At 37.9% G+C, this 12,490-nt stretch overlaps 1 protein-coding gene across 1 annotated transcript in view; it reads right to left on the minus strand.

Annotated features, from left to right (window-relative positions):
- Positions 1 to 12,246, minus strand: part of IL13RA2 (interleukin 13 receptor subunit alpha 2) — a 47,234-nt gene extending 34,988 nt beyond the window's left edge. The window contains exon 1 of the mRNA XM_070502504.1: positions 12,110 to 12,246. The gene's annotated coding sequence lies outside the window, so the exon portion shown is untranslated. The remainder of the gene's footprint in view (positions 1 to 12,109) is intronic.
- Between the last annotated feature and the right edge of the window lie 244 nt (positions 12,247 to 12,490).

The raw sequence follows: 12,490 nt of genomic DNA on the forward strand, positions 1-12,490 counted from the left end.
GCATTTTCCCTAAGAAATGGTCAGCTTTACATATTTAAAATTAGCATTCAGAACTAGATGATGTCTAAGGTTTCTCTGGTTTCTAAAATCCTTGGTGTTGTAATTAAAATTCAATAAGTGTCATGTATATTTTTTCTACCAAAAGCTTATCAAGTATTTCTTTACATAAACAAACAAGATTTTATTTCAGCCAGATAAAATTAAAGAAAGAAATTCAGATCACCAAATTGTCCCTCATCCTTCAAGTTTCCACAGTTTTTATCCACCTCTGATTTAATCTCCATGTCCAGGAACTATGCAAAGTCATAAGAATATTTTTGATGCTTTTCTAAAGTAGATGAAATGATGTCAGTGATTTATTCCAAAATAGAAGTGAATTGAGATTGGATCCGGTCTATACACCACCTAATATTCCAATGAATAAAAAGTATCTTCCTTGCTTTGGAACACAGGTTCAGACCTGATAACTTCTCTCTGATACCAAAGATATATTTTATGTGAAATATGTGAATAAATAAGTAAAAAGCAAAAAGTCTGAATGAAGAGGGGATCATGGATGCAATCTTCTCTCCATTACTAACTTTATGTTTGACCCTAAGACTTTTTTTTCTTTTTTATTCATTGGTATTAAGTTAATGCTTCAACTTAAATTGAATTTGGAAGGTGGGAAGAAACTGAGAATTGCTTAGGGAGTTTGATATCTGCTTTTCAGATGTCAGCTAGGTTGGTTCTTTCACAATCATTTTTGACAGAAATTACTTATTAGGCCTACATGAGGAAATTTATAATCAGAATTTGCTGACATGATAGTAAGAAAATGGAAACCTAGATTCAAAATCTTTCCTCTTCCTGTGATTGCAATTCCAATTAACTCATTTATCTTCATCTACAAAAAAGAAAAATACTCCTCAGGAAGTTTTCTTCAAGATTCCTCTTTCCCCCAAATCTTCTGGCCCTTGCAAATATTTCATTATACTATACAGTATAGTGGCGAGGTATAATCCAAAAAATAGGAGCATAATTTCTTGGAATGATACAGTGCATTTATTTATAGACATGCAAACCATAAGTTAAATATAGTTAATAAAATGCAGTTGGAAACAATAATGTACCATGCCTCAGATGTTAAAGTTGGTTAGATACGAACTTTCGTCCTGATTTGATAACTTAATCAGTGAAAGCATAGGCTAAGCTTTACTTCTTGGTGTGAAGAGAAAGACACTAAAAAGACAACTCATTTTAATATGCTAAAAGTCCTATTTGATGGATTTCTAGTGACATCAATAGAAATTGCCAATGATACTTGTGTGCTTGTACCTTAGCAGTCATTACTCTGCCCCAGATACAAGGCATGTTACAATAAAGAAAAAGAGAATTGGGGAGTAAATCTGATTGGTGCAGAGAAAGGAGGCTGGATAAGACTAGTTGTAGCAGTTCCTCTCTAGCTGGAAGCTGGTCCACACCAAAGTTGAGAAAGGATATAAACCCACATTTCATGCAGGCCAGGGTCAGTGCTACCCAAGGGGTGTGGAATGAAGAAGTATATCAAAGCCTCAGGGTGGGAAAGTTCTCAGGACTGTTGGGATCAAATCATTCTTCTGAGAGAACTGAGCAAGATGATGCAAACGATTCTGCAAGCACTCAACAGTCAGTCCCTGGAAGGGGGCCAGCAGAAACTAGGCAAAAGGATTTAGGCCTGGGCTCCAATTTCAATACAGAGGCAGAGGAAGAACTGAGCTTCCAGATCTGAGCCAAAGTCCAATTAAACAGCCAACATCAGATGGTGGGGTAAGAGATAAAAGCTAAAGCCTGATGCTTAAAAACTTTCCCTGAGGCCCAAATTGATTCCAGAGGCATACACACTAGGCTATTTCCAGACTTTTACCTGCTAAAAGAGAATGGTTATTGCGCCAGGGCTGTGTCAGAACTGAGACTTCCTAGGCTGACACCATGAAATGAAGCTAGCATGGACCTAGGGTAGACAAGTACTATCTCTGGCCTCTCTAACAGACACGAATATATGACTTTGTTTTATCCATTATCCTCCTGAGATAGCTAAGTAGATACTAATTAGTTTTACAAATGGATATCACTCAAGTTTCAATAGGTTAAGTTACTTTCCCGAAGGCAGAAATTCAGAAGAAATAAAATCTAGGTGGACCTGATACCAATCCAGTGCTCTTCCTGCAGTCACACTACTGTGGGGATTCTTTCTGATACTTTAGTAAGCTAAAATAGTTGACTGGCAGGGATCATGATATCTCTTTCACTGTGGAAAGCTGTGTAACTCCCATTATATTGACCATCAAAACAGGAAATAGGTATTCCTGAACTGCTGTTCAAATGAGGCAATCAGCAAAGGCAATATTTCATGCCTCAAAGTGTTATTTCCTTTGTAAGGTTAAAAGATATTATAAGCAAAAACAAGAAAAATAAATATAAAAAATAAAAATAACTGTTGACTATTTAAATGTATACATATACCCAAAGTTCTTAATAGAATTATCTAGATTTGAGAACAGTTTTAAAAAATTCAGGCAAATGTCAAACTTCTAAGTTTCAGAGGGCTTTTTAAAAAAATCTTAACATGCCCAAAAAACTGACTTGAAAAGTTATTTGGTAGAGTTGGCATATCATACAGAAAAGCAGTGTCTTATAAAGAATACACTCTGTGAGACAGAGGGCATCTAGAGTGACTGCTTTCCCCGAAATCCAGTTTTCATTATTCTGAAACGAACTAATTATGACCTCTGAATTCCCCTCCAGACTACCACAGATTCAGCTGAAGGATACCAGAGCTGAGATTCTCAGGAAACCCACATGAGCTGGGAAATACAATTAGCAACAATATGATCCAGTCCCCAGATTAACACCAAACAGGCTTAAACACAGACCTAGAGACAGCAGAGGTCAGTGGCACCAGACTCTGCTTTCTATTCACTCACATTCATTCAATGGTTTACAGAGCAACAATGTGCCAAGCACTGAGCTAGATGCTGGAAGTACAAAGGTGAATTAGATACTACCTCATGGAGCTCACATTCTAGTTAGAGGGATAGAAACTAAAAAATATTGAATAACTACAGTACAGTGTGATAAGAACAGTACACCATGATAGAGTCATTGGCAGCTTAGGGAGCTCAGAGGAGAGAACAACTCATTCTACCTGCATTGTGGTGAAAAGAGTGGCATCTTCAGGCAGAGATGGTTTGGGGAGCTACTCCTGCTCCGGATAATATGACGTTGGCGTACGATAAATATATATTTGGTCTTTGTCCCCAGTTCCTGGCACAGAGCTCCTCAAACCCTTGGAAATTCCTGAGTGACAAAAGTGTCTTTTGTTATTTGTAATGAGCCCCTTTCAACCATACCACAGTTTATGCTAATGAGGTGACTACTGGTGAGCTTCAGGATGAGGGCTGGTTGCCAGAGGAACCAACCAGGTGATTAGACGGTTGGAACTATCAGTCCCACCCCTCAACCTCCAGGGAGAGGAGAGGAGCTGGAAATCGAGTTCAATCACCAATGGCCAATGGTTTAATCAATCATGCCTTTCATTACTGAAATTTCCATGAAAACTCCTAAACAACTAGTTGCAGAGAGCTTCCAGGTTGGTGAACACATGGAAGTAGTGGGAAGGTGACATGCCTGAAAAGAGAATGGAAACTCCTCTAGCTGCATTACTCCCTCACCCCAACATGCGCGCGTGCACACACACACACACACACCTCTTATGCTTCTCTTCCATTTGGCTGTTCCCCAGTTGTATCCTTTATAATAAACCAGTAATAGTAAGCACTGTAAAGTGTTTTCCTGAGTTCTGTGAGTCATTCTAGGGAATTATCAAACCTAAGAAGAGTCATGAGAACTCGCGAATTTATAGCGGGTTGGTCAGAAGTACTGGGACTTTCAACTGGCATCTGAAATGAGGACAGTCTTGTGGGACTGAGACCTTTAACCTGTGGGGGCTAACTACAGACAGTTAATGTCAGAATTGAATTAAATGGTAGGATACCCAGTTGGGGTCAGAGAATCTGAGATCGGATAATTGGTTGATGTCAGAAAACACCCCAGACAAGTCAACCTTCTTTATAACAGTTTCTTTATGAGTCATATAGCCCACCTATTTGGAAAGGCCTAGGTCTTTCAGGAAGCTTATCAAGATAAAACTGTCTGATAGACCGTGGCAGAGACTGCTAATTGTTTCCCAGTATACATTCCCCTACTCTTCCTTTTAATAGTAAGTTTTAGCTGTGTACATGGCCTCTCAGCTAGAGACTATATTTTCCAGACTCGTGTGCAGTTTGGTATAAAGATATGATGGAAATTTAAACAATGATTTGCAAGTAACAGTGATGTGAGCAATCTTTGGATCATGTTTTGACAAGAAAATTTCTTGTCCTCTTCTTTCCCCTCACTCAACCAGCAGGCTATAGCACAGACGTGACAGTAGGAACCAAATTTGACCACATAGACAAAGTCAACACACTAAGAGTTGGCAAAGCAACAAGGTAGAAGGACCTTGGGCCTTGGACCTCCTGCAGCAGCACTGCCTGCCCACCTTTGGTCTGTTGCTTGAGCCATAATATTTTCAGGTCTCTGGATTATAGCAACTTACTTTGTCCCCTAAATAACATAGAAATAAATCTTCATTAAAGTGAAATTGATATTACTTAATGTTACCCTTCCCAAAGGCATTTGCACACGGAGTTCAAAAATAAAGAATGTGTAAAGGCCAAAGAAAAAGTATGCTAATGATGTTTCAGACCCGGTGACAAGCCAGATGGTTTTGTTTTTCTTTTGTTTTGACCTCCCTTTAAATCTCAGCATACCAGCAACTGCCTACTCTGTCACTCCTTTAAGTTCAGCCCTGACTCTAAACTCTCATGCGTCTGTTTCTTCCCTTACCATGTGATTTTCTTAAGAGCAAGAAGTGTGCCTTATGTGCCTCTATAAATCCAGTTCCTAGAATACAGCAGATGTTCAATAAATATGTATGGAATGCTTGTAGTGAAGGTAACCAAAACAGTCATATTTCCTCCCTTGCTTTTTTTTAATTCCTCCACACATAACGTTTATTCTAATAATGCAAATAACTAAATGACAAAAATAATAACGACAGAATAGGCTGACGTTGGTTTAAACTGCCTGTCAGGGAGTATGTTTAATGATCATCCATGTTCTTTAGTCCTCACAATAACCCCATGACATAGATACGACTACGGATATTCCCATTTTACAGAAAATATAACTGAGGCTCAGAGACATTAAAAAACTTTCCCAAGGTCTCACATTTAGGAAACAGTTGAAATAGGGATTTAAACACAGGAATGCTTAACATCAAAAGACACTTTCTCAGCTACGATGTAGTCTGTCACATTATCTTCCAGAAATGACCTAGAAATGTGTAGGGTGACAAGTGGAAAAATCAGCCTGGATTTAAGAATAAGTTTCAGATAATTAAGCCAATCTAAATTACATGTTGTGAGTTGCCAAATCAGTATAAACTATATCATGCTTGTAAGAAACTTTTGCTCGTTTCCCGATCAACGGATATCTTCACCTTGAAAATGTGTACACAGAGACATTTTTTAATCTGATCTGACCCATGGCACAGTTACTTAAAAACCGAGAAAAAGGCCCTGGAATGATCATAAGAGGGACTGCTATTTTGTATAACTGTTTCAAAAGACAACGGAAGAAAACAGCATAGACATGAAACAGACTTCACAAGATCAGTTTGAATGTAGTATATATTACCTGCTATCAAGAATTTTATTAATCAATTACATTTCTAAATTTGCTATTGTATAAGAATATTCAAACATACATAAAAGTAGAAATAGGACAATGAAACCGCAAGCATCCATTATCTAGATTCAACAATTATCAAGATAAAATATTTATTAGTCATATCATGAGAACTGATATTTCTACTCTGAAAGATCAGGAAGCATCATGTTCACAGAATCTTCAACTGGCAATGCTGAAACAAATCTAAAAACTCTAGTCTAACACCTTCTTTTAACAGCCAAGGAAATCAGCACTCTGAATGGGGAGATGATCTACCCAAGGTCATTTAGTTAGTAACGGCCTACAAAAGAATCAGTTTCCACTATATCACACTGCTCTTTAATATTAAACATTGTTTAATTTATTTGAATCCTTTGAAAATAATTGATGAAATACGGTAAAAGCCTTTTTTCCATAAATTCATTATAACAGACTAGACTATTCTCCAGATATGAGTCTTTTCTACCTAAATTTTTTTCCAAAAGTACAAGTTACAAAACAACTCTCCTATTTATGCCTTTAACATTTAATTGTATTATAAAATAAACAGTTCTTCAATAAAAAGAGTTCAGAGAAACAATCATATAGAATTTTACCATAACATCATGAAGTTCCTTATTCATCTCTTGATAACGCTGAGACAGGAACAAACACATAATGAACTTGTTAATGAACTAGTAACAGGAAACCAGAGTGTACACATGTGTGTCCTTGGATTGAGCCTTAATAAAATTAGGAAGTTAAGTCCCAGCTGGAGACAACCAGCAGAAAATTCCTGACAGCCAGGGCACACCATAATTTCAGGAAAAATAAAGATCAACAATACATATTTTCTCAAGTTGTCATTCTATTATTGGCATTTGGGTTTTAAAATTCTTAAACAGGGTACTAAACAGGATTTCAAAACCATCTCATCTACTAATTTTTACATTTAATTTAGAAGAAAACCACAGATTTTATGGATCATATTCACTGCATATTAACATTTGACTTCAAAGTGGCTATATTGCCTATAAAGAGAACAGCTGGATCTTGTACACTAATATTAAGATGATCTTGTGAACTATATTTTAGATTGGCAGCATATCTTTGAAGAAATGTTCTATAATCTTTCGTCAGACTTTGACCTACTTTCTCCCCATGTTACTGTCATTTAGTGATTCATTCATTCAGTCACTCAGTCTACTAAAAGCAGAAATACCTTATGATCCGGCTATCCCATTACTGGGTATTTATCCAAAAAACTTGAAATCAACAATTCAAAGAGACTTATGCACCCCTATGTTCATTGTAGCATTATTCACAATAGCCAAGACAAGCAACCCAAGTGCCCTTCAACTGATGAATGGATAAAGAAGATGTGGTGTATATATACAATGGAATACTAGTCAGTCATTAGAAAAAGACAAAATCGTCCCATTTGCAACAACATGAATGGACCTTGAGGATATTACGTTAAGGGAAATAAGCCAGCCAAACAGATAAAGACAAACACTGCATGATTTCACTAATATGTGGAAGATAAACAAGCACATGGACAAAGAGAACAGATTAGTGGTGCCCAGAGAGGAAGAGGGATGGGGGGTGGGCGAAAGGGGTAAAGGGGCACAAAAGTATGGTGATGGATAAAAATTAGACTATTGGTGATGAGCACCATGCAGGTCTATACAGACACTGATAAATAATATTGTACACCCAGAGTTACACAATGTTGTAAACCATTATGACCTCAATAAAACAACTGAAAAAAAACTTAAAACTTAAAAATAAAAATAGATACCTCATTCTCTTCCTTTTCTACTCAAGTTTAAAGACCAATTTTAAATTTTGTGCTTATGTGACAACTAGGGGGTGATAATTGAAGATTTCCCTGAAGAGAAAGCTGTTCAAAGACTCACAGTTTCAAGACTCAAAAGAACATCTTTTAAAAAATCCTCTAAACTCGTCAAATTGTACACATTAAATATGTGCAGCTCTTTGTATATCAACTATACCTCATTGGCTATTAAAAATAACTTTTTAAAAAATCTTCCTTCTTTCTTCTGTCACCAATTGTTGCAATGATTTCCTGTTACTACTAGTTTCAGTTGATCTTTTTGGTAGATTCCCCATTAATCCTTGTGTGCTGTGTTTAGATGTTGAGAGCAAAGTTTCATACCATTTTCTTTGGTTCTGGGCTGCTCTCTAGCATACACATGTGACACACATTTAGAAGAATACACAGAAGAGGTGAAAGAAATGCAGATATACATACTAAAATGATCATACCAGTTTCATATCTTAGTATAGTGTCTAAGAGCATTAAACCTGGAGTCAGATTGCCTTGGTTTGAATCTGAACACCACCATTTACTAGCTGTATGACCTTAGAAAATGTAATAACCACCTCTATGCCTCAGTTCCCTCATCTTTAAACTGGGGATAGTAATAGGGCTTACTTCACGGGATTGTAGTGAGAATTAAATGAATTAATATGTGTAAAGTACCTACTATGTGCCTGGCAAACAGTAAGCCCATGTGTGATTTAGATGATGGAAGGTTTTGATCACAAGGGTGGGTGGGGAGGTATTGAATGAAATAAAGCTCCAACTGTCCATTTACTTGCCAAGATTTACCCCTTGCCACCTACTGGGGTTACAAGTCACAATATTGACATCACTCCTTTGTGACGAGCACCCAAAGCAGGAATTATTTTCTCTAAAAAACCCATTGAGGGGCCGGCTCCGTGGCCAAGTGGTTAAGTTCACGTGCTCTGCTGCAGCGGCCCAGGGTTCGGATCCTGGGCGCGGACATGGCACCGCTCGTCAGGCCACGTTGAGGTGGCGTCCCACATCCCACAACTAGAAGGATGTGCAACTAAGATATACAACTGTGTACAGGGGGCATTTGGGGAGATAAAGCAGGAAAAAAAAAGATTGGCAACAGTTGTTAGCCCAGGTGCCAATCTTTGAAGAAAAAACAAAAGGGAAGATTGGCAATAGTTGTTAGCCCAAGTGCCAATCTTAAAAAAAAAAACAAAAAACCCATTGATACTGACATAAAGTACTCAAGAGGTCTGTGTGGGGAGGAAACAAGTATGTGTTAGTCTTTCACATTTGCACAGCATGACTAATTCTTATCGTGAGTATTTTGCAAAGTACAGAGACTAGGACCGGTAAATTTCAGTGATGTGTAAGGAATGAAAGTATAAATACATGGATGCACGCATAAATGAAATAAAAATTCCTAGAAGAGGGAGGGTAAACATAATGACAAAGTATCAATGGGAGGGAGATGGGAAAGCAAGAATTGCTAAACCACCAAAGACCTCATTCCCACACTTAACAATTGTGCCTAAGCCTCCTGCATTTTTTTTATAGGAGGAACTATTTTCTGTAAATGCTTAACAGAAATCCCTCAAGTTCCACTGTTGTACAAAAGAGGCCTCCCCTTTGAAGAAAATGAAGCAGAGACAGTCTCAGGATACAACATCCACAGATAATTGTTATTGCCAAACGCTAAATAACAATGACAAGACCCCTTCCCTGGTTTATTAATTCCATATGCCAGAGTGGGTTGCAGAATCTGAAGGATCCAGAAGGTAGAATAAATGATTGTAAGGAAGCCAATGTAGAAAAGCAGTTATCATTTCCACTTCTTCCTAGAGGTGGGAAAACCTCAATTAGGGGAAAGGCGTAATGAAGAATATCCTACAAATATTTTAAGCAAAATGGGTCACATATGTAAACCTGATTTGTGATATTTGTAGCTATTTATAAAGACTTAAATATCCTTTGAACCTTTTAATAATATTAAAGTGTCATTTTTTCCCTAATGACCTCAGCAGTGAGGTAGCCAAATGCAAGTCTTCAGAAGCCTTTACAAAGTCCTCACTCATGCCCACAAGTCAGGTAAGCATTGCAAAAGGTACAGATGGGTTGGGGCTGGCCCCATGGCAGAGTGGCTAAGTTCACGTGCTCTGCTTTGGTGGCCCAGGGTTTCGCCAGTTCGGATCCTGGGCACATACATGGCACCGCTCATCAGGCCATGCTGAGGCGGTGTCCCACACAGCACAACCAGAGAGATTTGCAGCTATAATATACAACTATGTACTAGGAGGCCTTGGGGAGAAGAAGAAGAAAAAAAGAAGATTGGCAACAGATATTAGCTCAGGTGTCAATCTTAAAAAAAACAAAAAGGTACAGATAGGTATACAGACCTTCCTAGAGGTCTGCCTCTACCAAGTAGAAGGAAACAAGGGAAAAGAAAGGAACAGTCCAGGACAGTGTGGCATCAAGGGCTAAGATGTTGAGGATGGATTCTAAGGGCATACAGAAGAGGCACAGAAGGTAGAGTACACACTACCCTCCTAAGCTCCAGACCACTATACCAAATTTGGAAATTTTCACCTGAATGTCTCACAGGCAAGTCAAACTCAACTTGTCCAAATCTGAATTCATCATCTTCCTTCTCCATCCAGAACTGGTCCTCCTCCTGTGTTCCAGACTTTAGGGAAAGGCACTGCTATCTAGTTGCTCAAGCCAGATAAGATAATCCTTGTCGTCTCTTTTCATTTCATCCACCACAATCAACCCAACACCAAGTCCTGTTAACACTAATTCCTAATTACCTCTTGAATCTGTCCACCCCTCTCTATTCCCACCATCACTGCCCTAGCTGAGGATGTCATCATCTTCATGATGCCTCTTAACTGGACTTCCTGCCATCATGTTTACCCTCTTCCAACCCATTTTCCCCTTAGCAGCCACAAGATCAAAATTCACATTGGACTGGGTTAGTCTTCCGCTTACGATATATTCTACTGCTCTTCAATTTGTACAAGACAGGGATCATGGTATACAAGACACCTCATGATTTAGCCTCTGCTTATCTTCTTTACTTGGATCTCTTTACTCCTCAATAAATTCATGCCAAACATCTGGCATTTCCCCAAATATCCCATGAATTTCTTATGCTTCGTTGCCTTTGAATTGGAAGCTCCCTCAAAATGTAGTAGGCAAGCATGTTGGCAAGAAGTCCAGTTAGGAAATACTTTCAATAATCCAAGGAGAAGATAATGAGATCTTCCTATTTATCACTCAAAACTCCACTCAGACATCATCCCCTTGCTGAAACCCATAGCCTGGGTTTCCATAGACCCATACGGAAAAACACTTCTGCTATCATAGTATGTAGTAGACCGCATCATAATTGTCTCTTTACCTTTCTACCTCCCTGGACTGGACTGTGAGCTTCTTGAGGGAAGGAAATATATTCATATCCATCTTTGAGTTCTTGGAGTCTTAATACACAGTGTGTGACCAGTAGGACCAGAGAAGATGGGTCAGAGGGAAGAAAAATATGAGGGAGGATTTGAGTTGTCCAGGAAGACAGAACTTGAGACGGGTCCAGTAAACATGGTTTTTATTTAGGATGAGGTAGCTTGATTGTGTGTAAATTTGGGCTATCTGCTATTTCCTTCATTTAATATATCAGTGATATTGGCCTTCCATGTTACCATGAGTCTTTTCAAGTGCCATATTACTTGACAATTCTCATTTGCTATGTCACCCACATACTTAATGACACAGACACTCTAATTCCAAGCTATATAGATACTGCTTACTATGGACACCTTAGAAAAAATTCAATAGCTGTGAACATTCTTTTTCATAAGGTTTGGTGGGGTTTTCTTGTGGCCAATATATGCCACAATTAATTTCTTAACTATCATCTATGATATTTAATATAAGGCAAATTCCCATGATACCAACCATTTGTTTGTATTTCCATGCATGGCAAATTAGTATGTCTCCCTTCTCCTCCCCACTCCTTATTCTAGAAGAGTCTCAAAAGAAAAAGGTCATCTCCAAAGTCATAATGAATATCTTCTGTATGAGTCCTCTGCCATGGAACCCTTCCTGTGCCTCTCTCTTCTTTAAAGAATATACTCTTCTGAATCGTCTCTCACTTTCACATGGCTGTCACACTTCTATGGACCAACAGATCTTAGCCCTAACAGACACATACATACATACTCATGCCACCACACCAGACAACCACCAAAACAGAGAAATATTTAGTGATGTGTGTTGTAAACAGCACCAGACTGTGAGTTAGGAAACCTGAGTTTTCACACTAATGCTACTACTATTACATTGGATACAAACTTCCTTTCTGGATCTCAACTTCCTCAACAGTAAAATAAGCTTGATGACATTCAAAGTCATATCCAGCTCTAATTATTCTCCAAAAAATACCTTAAATAAATTTTGCCTTATTACAAATACATTTATTTTATACAATTTTATTATAAATTTAGGAAAATTAAAACTTACCTTTCCAAATGTATGTGAGATCCAGCCACTTCTTGTGAATTGTCTCTACAAGTCCTATGCAAGGAGAATGTGGGTTAAAAGCAAATGAACTTATAGGAAAAGAACGTTAAATGTTGTAACCTCCTAATGATATCTGTGGAACGGAAATTATTCAAATAAATACTGTTTTCTTTTACAAAATGCTTAAGATAACAGAAGTAGTGTGGACTGGCATAGTTCACATTATTTTCCCTTCTTCCAAGAAGAATGGGTAATATTAATACTAATCATCACAAATGAAATTATTACTAACACAGTAAAGAAACACACTGAGATATTACTCAGACTGTCACAACAATATGTTGGAAATGGGAGGAAACTACTAAAGGTTATAATTTGTTT

Source organism: Equus asinus, chromosome X (assembly GCF_041296235.1).
Source record: "Equus asinus isolate D_3611 breed Donkey chromosome X, EquAss-T2T_v2, whole genome shotgun sequence".
In the NCBI taxonomy this organism is placed as follows: domain Eukaryota; kingdom Metazoa; phylum Chordata; class Mammalia; order Perissodactyla; family Equidae; genus Equus; species Equus asinus.